The following is a 16,622-nucleotide window of genomic DNA, read 5'->3' as shown; positions in this document are numbered from 1 at the left end:
GCTGCTGTTTCTCCCGTCGTGATCCAACCTTCTTCTCGTACCCCAAGCCAGCCACTGCTCACGTCTCTGCTCTCTTTAAAGGAAAATTCCCAAAAAGATTGGGGTTTCCTTCTCTACCTCCTTTTCTCACGCTGTCTTTTTCAGATTCTCTATATCTGCTTTCTGCCAATGTCTCAAAGAGGAGTATTAAAATTTCCAAATATTATTGTGGATTTGTTGATTTCTTTTAGTTGTCATTTTTTTTGCTTCATGTATCGAACCTATATTATTAGGATTATTAATGAGACACAATTAGGATTATTATATCTTCTTGATGAATTGACTCTTTCTCATTATGCAATGTCCCTCTTTATCTCTGGAAATACTCTTCATCCTAAAATCGTCTTTGTCTGATGTTATCGTAGCCAGCTTAGCTTTCTTTTGATTAGTATTTCCATGATGTGCCTTTCTTCCCCATCCTTTTACTTTCTTCCTTTGGTGTCTGTGTATTTAATGAACATCATATAGCTGGGCCTTGCTCTTGTATCCAGTCTAATACTCTGTTTTCACTTGGGCTGTTTAGCCTGTTTACGTTTAGTGTAATTACTGGTGTGATTGGGTTTCAGTCCAGCATTTTTCTATGTGTCCTCAGTTTGTTCCATTCGCTCTTCGTTCCTCTGTTTCTTCCTTTCTTAATGTGGATCGAGTATACTCTAGAATTACATTTTATCTCCTCTTGTTTTTTTAAAACATGGATTTTATTTTTTAGAGTAGTTTTAGGTTCCCTGCAAAACTCAGTGAAAAGTACAGAGTGCCCAGATACCCCCTGCCCCACATCCCAACATGTCCACCCTCCCTCGCTTTCCACATCCTGCACGGGAGCAGGACATTTGTTACAATTAATGAACCTACATTTACACATCGTCATCTTCTGGGTTTTAAACTTCTTTTTTTCAGTGTTGCTCTAGAAATTACAATATTAATCCTTAAGCTATCACAGTCTACCTTGAGTTAATATCATCTCACTTCTCATATTATGTAAGAGCGTAATTTCATTTACACCTTTCCTTCTCTTTGTGTTATTGTTGTCATATGTTTTATTCCTACATTTGTTATGAATACCATCACACATTGTTATTGTTTTTACTTTAACTAGTCAATAGTCTTTTAAATAAATTCTTGTAAACACCTCCATACTTACCATTTCTTTTTTTTTTTTTTTTAGTGTATAAAGAATTTTTTTTTATTTGATTTTTTTTCCTTTTTCTCCCCAAAGCCCCCCAGTACATAGTTGTATATTCTTCGTTGTGGGTCCTTCTAGTTGTGGCACGTGGGACGCTGCCTCAGCATGGCTTGATGAGCAGTGCCATGTCCGCGCCCAGGATTCGAACCAACAAAACACTGGGCCGCCTGCGGCGGAGCACACGAACTCAACCACTCAGCCATGGGGCCACCCCCATCCTTACATTTCTGATGCTCTTTGTTCCTTCCTGCAGATTTATGATTCTATCTGGGACTATTTCTCTTTAGCCTGAAGGCCATCCTTAGTATTTGTTGTATTGAAGTTCTGCTGCCAGCAAATTATCTCAGTGTTTGTTTTCCTGAAAATGCCTTTATTTTACCTTGAGTTTTGAAGGACGTTTTCACTGGATAAAGAATTCTAGGTTGGCAGTTTTCTTTCAGTGCTTTAAAGATGTTGTCCTATTATTTTCTGGCTTCCAATGTTCCTGATGAGAAGTCAGCCATAATTCTTATTGTTCTTCCCTTGAATGTGATTTGTCCTTTTTTTCTCCAGCTGATTTTTAAGAAAGTTCTCTTTATCTGTGATTTTAGTAATTTGACTATGATTTTCTGTGTATGGTGTTTTTGTATTTATCCTCCTTGAGGTGTGCTGAGTTTCTTGAATCTGTGGGTTGATATCTGTCATTCGTTTTGGAAAATGTTTGGTCATTATCTCTTCAAATATTTTCTCTGTCCCATTCTCTTTCTCCTTTCATTCTGGAACTCTAAATACACATATATTAGCCCATTTAATTTGTCCCGTAGTTCTTGGATGCTTTGTTCCATCTTATTTTATTATTCTTTTTTTTCCCTGTATGCTTTATTTTGGATAATTTCTGTTGACCCGTCTTTGATCCTTTCTTCACAGATCCTTTCTTCTGCCATGTCCAATATGCTATTAAAGTATTTCCAAGGAATTCTTCATTTCAGATACTGTATTTTTCTGTTCAAGAATTTCCATTTAAAACGTTTCATTTCTATGCTGAATTCCCCCATTTGTGCAAATGTTTTGTCCATCTTTTCCTTTAAATCCTTTAATACGTTTATATATTTAGTCTTTGCCAATTCCAGCACCTGGATTATATTGAGTTTACTGCTAGTGACTTTTTTCTCTTGACTATAGGTCACATTTCCTACTTCTTTACGTGTCTAGTAATTTCTTATTATATGTTAGACAGTTTGAATGTTACATTGTGGAAATCTGGATTATGATATCACCCTCTGAAGAGTGTTGTTGTCTTTTTTTCTGGTGGGCAGATAACTAACCAGAGGATCGTCTTGATCTTGTTGAGAATTGATTTTAGACTTTATTACAATGAGTCAATTTCAGTTTTACCCACAGCCCTAGGGTGAAGCCCTTCTCAATAGTAGCCTTTCTAGATTTTCAGCAGAATTCTCAGAGTATTCTCCAAGGTCTCTCCTCTCTCATTGGCTCAGGACTCCAATGTTACTTCAACACTGAGATCTCTGAAATCTCTGTTCAGCCCTCAGCCTCCAAGCAGGTTTTCTGCCAGGCCTTGTGGAGTCTTGCCCTGTGCTTGCACACCTTAGGATTCAGCTGTGGACCTGAAGGGAATCCCTGTGCAGATTTTGAAGGCTCCATCTCTGCTGCTTCTTCTCTGTAATCTTTCTTTGGTAATCTGCCCCACAAATTCTAGCAGTTTTAACAGCCCTAAACTCTGAACTCTCTTTCTACACCCAGTGGACTTTAGCTCTTTGCTTGGAATCTGCTTTCCTGTGCCATAGTTTGAAAACTACCCCCAGGCAGAAAGTCAAGGTGAATGTGGAGCTCAGCCTTGTGCTTCCTTTTGCTTGAGGGTGATAGCCTTGCATTGCCTGTGGTTCAATGCCTGATAGTGTTTATTTCATATATTTTGTCCAGTTTTATAGTTATTTATGTCAGGCAGATAAGTCCCATACCAGCTACTCTGCCATGGATAGAACCAGAAATTTCTCCTATTCTTCTCTGAGTCCTTTCCAATTAAGCTTTTATCCTCAAGACCCCAGTCTTTTCAAGGTCACTACTGACCTCCACTTTGCTGACTCTGATTTTCATTACGAGGTCTCATCTAACCTGAACGTTCAGCAGCAGTCTCCATTGTTGAACACCCTCTTCTTGAAACACCTTTTTTTTTCACTTGGCCTCCAGGAAACCATTGTTTCTTGATTTTCCTCTTACTTCAGTGACAGCACCACTTTAGTCTTCTTTGCTTGTTCCTCCTCATCTTCTTGGCCTCCAAGTGCTGGAAAGCCTCAGAGCTCACTAAGATCTCTTCTTTTCTCTTCTTGGGAATCGCATTGATTCCCAAGGCTTTAAATACCATCTACATATTCACAATTCCTAAATTTGTATTTCCAGCCTTGATCTCTGCCCTGAAATCCAGACTTGGGGCTCCAACTGCTTTTTTTAACATCTCCACTTGGGAGTCTAAAAAGCATCCCAAATTTAACATGTCCAAAACAGAACTTATAATTTTTTCCTTCACAAGCCTGCCTTTCCCATCTTAATAAATAACTCCAATCTTCCAGTTTTTCAGGCCAATAATTTTGGAGTCATCCTTGAAACTTCTCTTTTACTCAAACCCCACACCCAACCCACCCAAGACCTTTCGTTGGCTCAGCCTTAGAAATCTGCCCACCATCTCTCTCCTGGATTATTGCAACACTTCCTAAACAGCTTCCTTGCTTCCACCCTTGCCCTCTGTATCAGCCAGGGACATGGCAGGCTACAGATGGCACACTCAGAGGATACGACTGCAGAGAATTTATGAAAGGGGCTGATCACAAGTTGTGGGTGGGGTCAAGGGTACCAACAAGGGATAGTGAAGCATCCTGTCACCACCCCTAGGATGAGTAAGAGTGATAGATGCTAGAAAGGACCTCTTGATGGGAGCCATAGCCTTTGGCAGAAAAAGTCAGCAACTGCCACACTACAGCCCAGCAGTGAGAGAGCCAGAGGAATCTGATCTTGTGCCCCTGTCTTCCTCTGGCTGGACCTAACTGGAAGCCAAAGTGTTGGGAGTCCATTGATATAGTGCATGGAGGTTAGCCTCCCTGGGCAGAAAGCGGGGTAGAGAAGGGGATGGTGGGTTTAGAAGGCAAATGGGGAATCTCCATCAAACCCGATCCCCTCCTCACATATGCACACACTGTGGTCCATCCTCCACAGAGCAGCCAGAGTGATGTGTTCACTGCAGCAGAGCAGAGGGGAGAGCAGAGCCACAAGATGGATGGGGCCTGGGTCTGAGAAACACTCGATGGAGGGGACCTGCCTGCCGACCAGGAAACCTCTATTGTGTTTGAGTTAATAGATATTTGGGAGTCTCTTTGTTACAGTTTAGCCCACTTGACTGATACTTCTGTGAAACAAGGGTCACAAGAGTGTCATCTCCATAGGGTTGCTGGGAGAATTAAATAAGATATAATTGCTTAGGGCAATGCTTAGCATATTGTAAGTTCTCAAGCAATCATAACAATTATAAATATTTGAAATGAATACATAATCATGCTATTAATCATTTTTTTCAAATGCCTCATTACAGGTTTTGGGGATTTTTCTAGAGAATAGACAAATTGTGGAGGGTATAGGTATATATGGGAGGAGAGAATTACAGCCTCCCCCCCACAAGAGGCTTCTGGTCCACTTGGCCTCCAGGCAGAGAACCCAAGAGCTTGTTCCAGCCCTGTCCTGAGCAAAACACCCCCACTGGGGTCACACTGTGGTACCCAGTCTCCAAAGATGGCCTCACGGGACCATGACTCCCAGCACCCGCTCCCCTGGGAGGTCCCTCCCACACTGAATCTGGGCTGACCTGTGACTCAGTTCAGGATAGGGCAGAAGGTACTCTGTGCCTGTTCCAGGTCAATGCCTTCCACTCTTGCACTTTTGGGAGCCCTAAGTCGTGACAAGCAGTGTGGCTCCCCTGTGGGAGAGACCATGTGGAGGGGTCACGTGGATAGGCAGAGACCCTGAGACTCCGTGGAGATGGAGAGAGAGGCCCAGTCATCCCAATGAACCAGATGAGGCCAGCCTTCCGGTTGTCCCCGCAAAGGCACAAGCCACGTGTATGAGCCATCTGCAAGCTCTCCAGCCGGGTGGAGCCCCAGACGACGGCCACTCAGCCAACATCAGAGAGCAGAAGACTCATCTGGCTGGGCCCAGTCAACCCTCAGAGTCGAGAGAGCATAAAATGGCAGTTGTGTCAAGTCACTTAGTTTTTGGGTGGTTTGTACATGGCAGCAGGTAACCAAACAGCAACCAGAGCCGGCCCACGGGAGCAGCGTTTGCTGCCTTGAATTTCCAGCTCTCCCAGCCTCTCACTACAGGGAAACCAAGGGCCATGTTGCAACCAGATGCAGGCGGGCTGGGGTGGGATTCTCCAGGCTCTCTTGGGTGGGGGGGAGTCTGAATCCTGCCCCCTTGCCGACTGGGGAGGCTGGGCTCCCTCCGCTTGTCTCCATTCCTCTTCTTGATTGGCACTTTAATGAGGGCAGAAGGGGCTGACCCCCTGCCAGGGGGCCAGTTCATGCCCCGTTTATCTCGCAGCTCGAGGCAGACTAGAACAACACTGCAGGCGAGCGGCCGGCCAGGAGCCCCCGCCCTCGGTGATGGATTGAGTGACCGCGGCGAGTTGGCAGCTGAAGTGTGTGGTGGCTGCACCGTCCTGTCAGCGTGCAACAAAGGGGCCCGCTCGCCAAGCTGCTCTTCCCGGGAAGAATGACGAGCAGCTCCCAGGGCCCGGCCGCCCTCCCCCAACTCCAACGCCAAGTTTCAAAAGACAGGCCTGAGGATGGAGCCCAGGATGCTGGAGGAACTGTTCTGGGGTCCAGGGGGCTGGTGCATGGGGGTTGGGGAATTCTGGGCTTGCAGGAAGAGCTGGCACAGAAAACTTTTTCTCTCTGCCTCCTAGTTTCAGGGTCCAAGCCTGGGCCATATTCTCAGCAAACAGCCCTCCTGACTGTTTCATCGATGGGCTCCAGAGTCCAGCAACCTGTGGGGGATCCCAGCTGGGCCTTCTACTTGCTGTGCAACTTTGTGAGTTTGACAACCCCTCTGAGCCTTAGAACCCTCATCTGTGAGAAGCTGATAAGACTTAAGTCTCTATCACCAGGTTCCTCTGAGGATGAAATGAGACCTGCTGGCAGAGCCTGCCCTGCTAGAATGCAGGTCCTACAAGCAAGGCCTCAATTTACCTGGTTGTCTCCAACCATCTCCCCAGCACCCAGGCCTGTGTTGACTGACTCACTGAGAGCAGACTCTGGTGGCAAAGGCCCCTCAGCTGCTGTCAGGAGCAGTTCCAAGGCCCCATACCATCGGTACACAGCCCTGCAGGGTAGGGTGAACCCATTTCACCCGTGGAGAAACTGAGGCTCAGAGAGGCCAACCTGCCCAGGGCCCCACAGAGAGTAGAGATGGAACAGGGATTCCAACCCAGAGCTGTCTAGCTCCAAAGTCTATGCAGACATTCCCAAGGCCCTGGGGTCCAGGCTGGAATTTCCCTGTGAGGACGGGTGGGAAGCCGGCGTCAGCCCCCGGGCGCCCGTGGGGGAAGTGCCAGGGCCTTGTCTGGGCCTCGCCGGGCTCCAGGCAGCCGTCCTTCTCCTCGTCCCCGTGCCGCAGGGTGAACTACAGCTCTGAGCCGTTCCCCACACCTCGAGGGGGGCAGAGGCCACCAAGGGAAGGGCAGTCGCTCGCTCAGAGGCGTCGCAGTGCTCTCAGCCCCAGGGCCCCGGGGCGGGGCCCCTCCCACCTAGCCCGCACCCAGGCCAGGCCAGTCACAGGAGCCCCCGCTGCTTGGTCCCTGGAGCTGGGGCAGGGAGAGGACAGAGGGGGACAAATGGCTCTTCAGGTCCCAAAGAGCCCTGGAAGGGGAGGAAGGGGCCTTCCCCGGCCTCCCTGGAGAGGAAGGAAGCAGCCTCCGCTCGAGATTCACCTCCCTGTGAACTCCCGGAGGCAGGAGGCCAAGCCCCGGAGAGGTCAGAGTAAGGAGCAGGGCGACAGTGGGGCCCCACAGGGCAGCCCTCACGCCCTGCTGCGTGTCCTCCCAAAGTGGGCCTCTGCCCCTCAGCCCCCGACAGCTCTGTCCCCTCAGCCCCCCGACAGCTCTGTCCCCTCAGCCCCCGACAGCTCTGTCCCCTCAGCCCCCCGACAGCTCTGCCCCATCCAACAAGAGATGAGCTGCCCAGGTGGGGCAGGGATGGATGGGGCCCTAAGGATGGGCTGAGCGGGAGAGGGTCCCCTGGACGCTGAGCCAGCAGATCGGGAGGGACCCTCCCTTGCAGCCCGGAGTCCCAGGGACGGACCCCGAGCCAGCTGAGCAGGGGCTTAAAGCTGTCTCTTCCTGCTCTGGGGCTTTGCATGTGCTGCTGCCTTTGTCTCAGAAAGTCTTTCCCCTCTTGGCCTGGTTACCTCCCAGTCAGCCTCCAGAGCTCACCTCAAATGTCACCTTCTCTCGGAAGCTTTCCCTAACTGACACCCCTCCCTCCCGCAGACCCCCAGTCGGAATGAGTCACAGCCCCGGCTTGTAGCCTGAAGAGCTCCACCGGCCCTTCCTTCACAGTTCATGCGTGTTACGAGTCGCCTTCCGTCTGTCTGTGTGGGTATTTGGTCCATGATGATGAGCTTGTGTGGACAGGGGCCTTCGCTGCTCACCTAGGCGTCCCCAGCCCCTGGCAGACAGCCTGGCACAGCAGATGCTCAATAATTACTTGCAGACCAGATACCATTGCCAGCGTGCGTCTCCCAGTAAACTGGGGACTCTCCTGGGGCAGGGACGTGTCCTGTCTTGTTCATCATTATAGCCCCAAACTCAGAGCCTTGCACAGAGAAGGCTCTTGTGGGATATTTGGTAAATGAATGAATTTGCTGCAGAAGAAAAACGAAAGCAAGAGCAGCCATAACCACAAAATCAAGGAAGCTGACCTAGTTTGGGGCAAGAACTGCTGAGAATGAGGAGATTCTGAGTCCTTTCATTTCAAAAGAATTGTTCCACATGCTTCACTGAGCCAGGTCCCTGGGGAACCATGACATCAGGGAAAGCTGACTGAGCCTGAGACAAGATCAACTAAATTACTCCAACTGGTCGACCTCTGCCGACTCTCATGTCTGCCCACTTGCTCTTGGACAGTTGAAGGAGAGAGGTGACCCTAACACAATCCAGGACAGCTCTGAAAAAGGAACAGACATCAAAAACCACAAACTTTCCAATATTCTAAGTTTGTGAACAAAGTAGAATGTCTGGAAATGGGAGGTAAAGGAAGAATGGCTACAATATATAAAGAGCTCATTAAAATAAACAAGAAAAACATCAAGAGTCCAAGATATGTGAGCAAAGAGCATGAAAAGATCATTTACATACAAAGAAATCAGAGTAAAGCAGCTGACATTCATGGAGTGCTTATCCTGGGGTAAGCATCCCATCAAGAGTTTTACATATCAGGGGCTGGGCTGTGGTCGAGTGGTTGAGTTCCTGTGCTCTGCTTTGGCAGCCTGAGGTTCCCCAGTTCAGATCCTGGGCGCAGACCGACACACCGCTCATCAGGCCATGCTGTGGTGGCATCCCACATAAAAAAGCCAGAATGACCTAGAACTATGATATACAGCTATGTACTGGGGCTTTGGGGAGAAAAAAAAAGAGGAAGATTGGCAACAGACGTTATCTCAAGACCAATCTTCCTCACCACAAGAAGCATACCAAAAAAAAAAGTTTTACATCTTATTTAATCATCACAGGAAGTCCAGCAAGAAAATTCAACCAACAAATGTGAAGTTAGGTGACTGTGACATGTTCCTCATTTTTTCTATAGTATCTATGAAATGCTGTAATCTTTTTGTTTGTCCCAAGAAAACTCTTGCATTGCTGTCTTAATGAAATCTCTCCAGCCCTGCTGGTCTCTGCAGGATATAATTCATTCATTCAGCTGTGAAAGGCCGGAAAATGTTTACATATTCACAACTCCGATGTCTGTGTCTGGAATAAAATTAACTTATTTCTGAGTTGTCTGGGTTCTGTGGGTAACGTGATTACTATCATATAGTCAAGCTACTCTTGAAAGACTCGTTTAGCAGTCCTGAGGAATAGTAGAAACATGAAAATACGTTGTAAGCTTTTAGGGCAAAGACCGTGCTTTGATTCTGGTTCTCTGAAAGTGCTCCTGGGCCTAAAGCTCCTATAAATACACAGATGAAAAGAAAGTGATTGGCTGAACTGGAAAAAAAAAAAAGGGATCGCAAGGACCCCATGAGGAGGCGGCATCATCCCTCTTATATCTGCCTGTCTGGGGCTGGAGGTTCGTGAACTGACCGCGCTCACCTGCTCTGAACCAGCGCGTTGGGAAGATTTATCCTCAGGACGATCCTAGAAGAGCAGGTGAAGGCAGCCCCGGGGGACTGGTTTACTAGTACCAAGTTAGCCAGACCACGGGTAAGGCCACGCCCGGTCCCGGCAGGCGTGCAGAGAAATTCACAGCCGTACCCTGCAGCCGGCGGCATTGCACATTGGTGTCGCTCTTTTGAAAATAAACGGGATGACACCCAGAAAGAAGCCATACAACGATTTATGTTCTTGGTCCCTATAAGCCTCTGTTGAAATTCATCCCCAGGAAAAGGTCTAAAAGACGCAAAAAGCCACAGCTGCTAAAATATGTACGGTATCGTCAACAGCAAAAAACCCTGGACACAACCTCTGTGTCCATTAGGCGAAGAACTTACCAAAAATATGGGAAGGCCACATGGAGGCATTGGATAAAGCCATTAAAATGGGCTTTAAAGTGAAAATTGTGAGGATTTTGTGGAAATACAGAAAACACCTAACGAAGTGCTAAGTAAACATGGTGCGTCGTAAGCACGAGAGAGGGGCCCTCTGGACAAGCTCGTCTGTGCTGAGCTGCGGCCGAGGGCCCACTGCGGGCAGGAGCATGGCACTTGCTCGGGCAGTTGGTGAATGAATGCCCAATGTATTTTGCATTCATTTTTTTCTTTCTTGTCACGACACCATCTTTTTAATAATACTAAATAAATATTCTAAAACAATGAACCCATGGAGGGACCATCTGCTCTGGGAAGCCCCTGGCCCGGGAACTGTGGGAAAGACAGGAAGCAGAAAGGTCAGCGCGCCCCAGGGAAATCCCACTGTCGGCCGGGTGGGCGGCACGCAGGGGAACCCGCGGCTCTGGGAGCAGGACGCTGGTGACCACAATGACCCGTTCTCAAAGCGGTCCGCTCTCTTTGAAGGATCACATGAGTTTATCCCCACATTCATTCGTTCAATCACTCTTTCGACATGGGAATGGGGCACCTCCTGGGTGACAGAGTCAGCGGTCACGGGGCGGCCCGGGAAGGCAGCCCTAATGCAGCGAGGCGTCTACCGAGACCTGAATGCGTTTTAACATTATTGTAATTTTTTAAAGGGAGTGTATATTATTTTTATAATCAGGAAACACAGAACTAATTTCGTGTTAGGAGGAAGAAGCAGGGTGACGGTTTATGGAATCGCACGAAGGGTCCCTGAGCTCAGGGACCTCCTTGTAGGAGAGCCAAATTCTCAGCCTTTCTGCCCTGGGCCCCAGTTCCTGGTCCAGGATTATGGGGTGATGCCCCCAGGGTCCATCCCAATAGTTCCCTGCCCACCAGCTGCCAGGCTCCTGACCCCGAGAAGGACCAGGCGGGAGGGAACGACTATCTGACAGCACAGCCACTCTCTGAGGAGCACAGCTCAAGGGCCCCAGGTTCTCGACATCATCTGCCCCCCTCAGGGAGGTGGGTGTGCCTCGAGCTGACAACAGGAAGACAATCTACCAAGAGGGCCAAGGGCAAACCTAAGGTCATGACCTTGGTCTGGCCTCTGACCCTGCCCATCAGCCCTGTGCTTCAGGCCTGCTGGCCTTCAACCTCACCCCTCACCACTCCCTTACCAAAGTTGTCCCCTCCTTATCATAACGACCTCAGCTCAAATGTCACTCCTCCTCCAGGCCTTCACTGACCCCCTGGTCCCTGGTATTTACCCTTGCGGTTGCTCTGTGTGCCTGTCTGTCTGTCTCTCTGTCTCTCTGCTCTGCCGGCCCCCACCCCCTGCACAGGCTCGCTGCTCCATAGTTGGGGGCACCTCACCCACTCATCCTCTGCGTCTCCCGGCACCAGGCCCAGTGCTCAGCATGTGCTGGCCCTCGGTCCACACGTGCCACGGCATGCGAGAATGCCAGGTGACCGCCAGCCCCTCCCCCGGGGGTCCTGCCGGGTCCCACACTTCCTCCGGGCGCCATCCGTGCATCCAGGCTGGGCAGCTACCATGAGGGGACACTGGGAGGAGACAGCCAGGTGCCTGGGCCTCGGGACCTCCTCCAGCTCTTCTGCAGACCCCCTTCCTGTTGACTGTCCTTGGGGTCTGCTTGGTGCCCATGCTCTCCTCCCACACACACTTTGTGGCCCCGGGGCCTGGCTCCGAGAAGGCTCTGGTGACTGAGGGGCAAGCCCGTCTGTGGCAGGGAGCCTGGGGCAATAGCCGTCACGTGTGGGGACCCCTCTAGCCCTAGGGAGGGCCTGCTCCTTTGCCCCCTGAAGATGGAGCTGGTCCCTCAGGAGGTGGCTCAGGCCAGAAACAAGCAACGAAGGCGGTTGGGTGGAGGGTCCCGCTGGAGACGCCGCCTGGAACTCCAGGGCCAGCTTCGGAGAAGACTCACAGGGCCCTGTCAGAGGCAGGTGCCCTGCCTGGGGGACGGTGTCGGGTCAGGGGGCCGTGTGGCCATCCTGCCAAGTCTGAACTTGAGGCCGGGTCAGATCCCCGTTCCTGAAGGTGGCCTGGAAGCTCCTCGCTGGGCCGTGGCCCTGGAGCCTGTCCTGAGAGCTCCATCCTCATCCCCACTTGGGGTGGCAGAGGCCATGGTTGGGGGAAGAGGCAGGTGACAACCCCCCAGAGGTGGCAGCGACGGGCGGGAGCTGCCGCCACCTGAGAGTGGGCGAGAAGCAGGTTAGCTGGGTGAAAAGTTCACCGGGAGGGGAGCTGTCTGTTTCCCTCGCTTAATTTATCCACTATTTGGCTAACCTTGCTCTGAACCCAGGCCCCGAGACCCCTTTCCTCTCTCCCCCGCCTCCCCACTGGGCTTCCGAGCCGCCACCAGACCTCCCGCCCCGCGCCAAGAGGCGGGCCACGCCGGCCTTGGAGAGGCCTCGGCCTGCGGCCGCCCCGGGGGAGAAGCTGGCTGCCTGGCCAGGCGGTTATTTATGACCTGAACCTTCCATCGCCAGTAACCAAAATAAAGTCCGGTTGCTGGCGAGGGCCAGGCCCCCAAATGCCAGACATGGGCCACGGAGCCTGCCCCGCCCGCCTCCGACACATACACAACTTCTCCAGAGACAGTGACCTTTCCTCCGGGGGCCATCTGTCATCCTGGCCCGGGGCAGGAGCCGGACGCATGGACCAGCCGGCCATGAAGGGGAGGCCAGCCTCCTTCCCTGGTCCTGGGCTGGCCCCTGGTCCAGGCCGTCCCCGTCCGTCCTGGCCGCACCGGGCGGGCTGGTCACACAGACCGCTCCCATCTTTACCTCCTCTTCTGACACATGCTGGGGGGACGTGGGCGGAGGGAACAGAGGGAGACGGGTCGGGGGAGGGCAGGTCTGGGAGGGCTGGGGGTGGAGGGGAGAGGACAGCCACAGAGCAGTGGCAGCCACCCCTGCGCCACGCAAAGCACGTGACACGTGTGGTCTCCCCTAATCCACGCGGCAGCCCCATTTCTCGACAGAAAGACCGGGCCGGGGTGGGCTGAGCCGACTTCCTTGGCCTCCAGGTTGTTGATGACTGAACAGGAGCCAGCCCAGGTCGCTCTGACCCCAGAGCCAGCGCTCTCGGCCACGGCATTCACTGTCCCGTTCTCACTTTTCCTTCTTTCATTGAAATCCCTTTTCCCAGACCTATAAAAGCAACACTAAGTTACAGCAACCGGTGAAAACACAATGATGCATAAAGAGCGGAGCGTCCCAGCTCGCCCACCCGCGTCCAGGTGACCTTCTGCCGCTTTCTCAGCACTTACATATGCACACAAGCTGGCCCGCGTGGGTGTGAGTGTGCACGCTGGGCCGGGTGCGGACAGGGAGTCCCTTGTTTGTGCAAGAACGGGCCCCGCTGTACACAGGACTAACAGGACAGCGTGGGGCGGCTCCCAGCCTGTCAGCCCCACCTCCAGCGACTCCCAAGTCACCCCCTCATTACATTGGCCCCCTCCCTCTCAGTCCAGATGACTGAGCAGCTCCCGATTCTGCCGCGTCCCCCACAATCAGCTCTCTCTGGATGCGGGATGAACTCTAGAAGGCGAGTCTGATCACGTCGCCACCTCCGGAGAAGGGCCCAGACCCTTGCCAGGGCCCACCGTGTCCTTTAGGACTTGGCCTTCCTGACCCTCCAGAGCCCCGGTGGCCCCTTGCTGCAGCTGCTCCGACCTCCTTCGGTCGCCGACGCTGCTCTAGCTGGCCTTCCCGCTCTGCTCCTCCCCTGGGAGGCCGCCTGGGTGTCCGCTAAGGCCAGCCCATCCCGTCGAACCCGCGTCCCATCTACCCCGTCACTACATGAGTCGGGCAGCTCCCCGCTGGGCCGAGAGCTCGGGTGGCCACCACCTCCCCCAGCACCTGACCCGAGTGGGCCTTTCAGAACTATTTGCTGGAAGCTGAGTGACACTCAGTGACCCATTCTACTCTTCCCTGAATCCCTCCATTCGGGGGGGCACCGCCCCCTGGCGCTCCTGGCCTCTCGCTCCCGCTGGACCGGAGCTCCTGCTGCCACATGGGGACGAAAGGCTTTTTTAACCAGTCCCAGCCTCTTGGGCGCCATTTTCTGTCCCTGGTCCGTGGGGAGTGGTGGCGGGAGGTGGGCGGAGGCAGAGTGCAATGGTGTGGCCCCCAGGAGGGCGCCTTCCCTGCCTCGGAGCAGCCCCACAAGAAACTGCCAGAAATGACTGGTCAGCTGCCAAGCACCATGCCTGCCAGCTGCCCACCGGGGTGCCTGCTGACTGCCAGACAGGAGGGGCCGGGGGGCGGCAGGGGGGCTGCAGGGGCGCTGCCAACTGCCTGTCACCACACTGGCCAACTGTCAGTCAGGAGAGGCCAAAGTCCGGCTCCGGGCACTCAGGACCATCCATCAGGGCACAGCCAGCTGCCACTCCAAAAGGCCCAGTGGCGAGTCAGGGAGTCTGCCAGTGGTCATTCTGGTGACAGCTGTTTTGTCACCCAGCCTCCTTTCCCCCTTCCCTCCGCCAGGGCCCCCTGTTGGCTTTTTAGGGAACCACCCTCCCCAGCTCTCCATCCATGTGTTTCAACCGCTCCATTCCCTCTGAGGTTGCCAGTATGGACCACAGACTCAGGACTGGCCAATCAAAACATTGCATTCCTCTGGCCACTGTGATTGGTGGACATGTGACTCAAATCAAGCCCCTCAGAACTAACTTGGGATGACTAGGAGGAAACCTCTCTCTTTTTTTCTGCTGCCCTTGAACCTCCGGGGTTTGAGGCTGGAGCTGAGCCGCCAGCTTGCCATCACTAGAACAAGATGTCTGAGAGGGAAGCCAGCCCAGAGGATGTGGAACTGAAGGACAAAGAAAGAGAAACTGGGTCCTGAACCAGGTCCTGGAAACACTGCTCAAACCCCTGGATCCAGCCATACCTGAAAGCAGTTATCATTGGGCTTTCCAGTTACATGAACCAATAAATCTCCCCTTTTGCCCGAGTAAGAATTGTTGTAGATAGGACCAGTTGTCACTCAGGGAGTCTGCCAGTGTCCCATGGGGGGTCATCTGCAGGGCAGGGCACCAGCCCTTGTCAGAAGCTCAGAGTGGTTCCAGGGGAACTCTGACTGAAAGCCATGGACAAACAGGCTCCATATTTGCTTTCCTTGCTCCTGGCTGCTGAGGCAGGGCATGGGATCATGACTCCACCAATCAGACGCTGCCCCAGCTTTGACTCAAACAAGTGATGAGAAGGGGCGGGTGATTCTCTTCAGTGGCAGCAGCAGCAGGGAGTATCCAGGGCCGGCAGGGTGGCCCACGGTCCAGACCGTCCTGTGGCAGGACTAGGGGGCCGGCGTCCAGCTGCATCTCTTGGCCGCTGCCCAGTTTTCAAGCCTGGTTTTTGGTCTGCGAGGCTGCTCTGAGCCCCCCGCATCCATTCCAGAAGTTCTGCAGGTCGAGTCGGTGTCTGTTGCTAGGAAGATGGACAGAGAAGCCACCACCCCCTGTGCCCTCAGGGAGGGGCTGGGGTCTGGGGGCAGCTGGGTAAACGCGGGAAGGGAGCCGGCTTGGGGCTGGCAGACTCCCTGAGCGGGCACCCCGAGGATTGTCAGGTGCCCCTCGAAGCGCCTGGCTGAGCGCCAGGCACATTTTTAGGGCTTGAAAATCAGCGACAGGGAGCAATCTGCCCATGGGCACCGGCCTTGTGCCCAGCCCTGGGGGCTGGAGAGTGTGTGTGTGTGTGCGCGCGTGTGTGCATACGTGTGTGTGTGTGCGTGTCTGAGGAGGGGCGGGGGCACTGAAGGAGTGGACACTCCGCTCCCTGCCAGGCCAGTCAAGGGGTCGGGGCTGACCCCAGCAAGCGTGGGCAGGAGACCTGCCTTGAACACGTCTGGTCACAGGAGGGCCTCAGACGCCCACCTGGGGCTGGCCCGCCCTGAGCCACCTGCAGCCCAGAGTGAGCGGTGGGCCGAGACGTGTTGGACTCTGGCAGCAACATGGACATGGATCAGCTGCGAAGTGGGCCGGCTGCATGGCACGCCGTGTACCCACCTGAGGCTGCTTGTTCAAGAAGGCATGAAATCCAGGGGTCAAATGCAAGGGCTTTGCAACTAAACTTGGTTCTGTCCTGGCGCTGCCAGTCTCCGGCTGTGTCGCAAGCCCTGGGTGGCTGCCGGCGTCTCCCCCGGCCCGTTGCCTGTGATGTCAGGAGGTCGTCCTGGTTAGATAGACATGAAACACTCGGCGCCTGTCATGTGACAAGGACACAATTTATTACTCTTATTGTAAAATAAACATAACAACGTAAATGTATTAATTTATTACTTGGTCTTTATTAATACAAGCCCGGGTCCGGCCCGGTGGCACAGCGGTTAAGTGTGCACGTTCCGCTTCGGCGGCCCGGGGTTTGCCGGTTCAGATCCTGGGTGTGGAGATGGCACCGCTCGGCAAGCCATGCTGGTGGCAGGCGTCCCACATATAAAGGAGAGGAAGATGGGCACGATGTTAGCTCAGGGCCTGTCTTCCTCAGCAAAAAGAGGATTGGCAGCAGATGTTAGCTCAGGGCTAATCTTCCTCAAAAAAAAAAAAAAAAACTTTAATACAAGCCCACATATGTTCATTTATTATGTGTGCTACTCCGTTGATCTCCACAA

The 16,622-nt window shown here is 52.7% G+C and overlaps 1 long non-coding RNA gene across 1 annotated transcript; it reads left to right on the top strand.

The window, feature by feature from the left end:
- The first annotated feature begins 3,654 nt into the window (after nt 1-3,654).
- Nucleotides 3,655-10,295, top strand: LOC139080795 (uncharacterized). Its single transcript, XR_011535580.1, has 2 exons — nt 3,655-6,295; nt 7,752-10,295. It is a non-coding gene; the product is annotated as an uncharacterized lncRNA (long non-coding RNA).
- Nucleotides 10,296-16,622: the final 6,327 nt, after the last annotated feature.

This window comes from Equus przewalskii, chromosome 2 (assembly GCF_037783145.1).
Source record: "Equus przewalskii isolate Varuska chromosome 2, EquPr2, whole genome shotgun sequence".
Taxonomy (NCBI): domain Eukaryota; kingdom Metazoa; phylum Chordata; class Mammalia; order Perissodactyla; family Equidae; genus Equus; species Equus przewalskii.
Note: the sequence above shows the minus strand (reverse complement) of the source record. Positions and strands in the feature narration are given on the sequence as shown.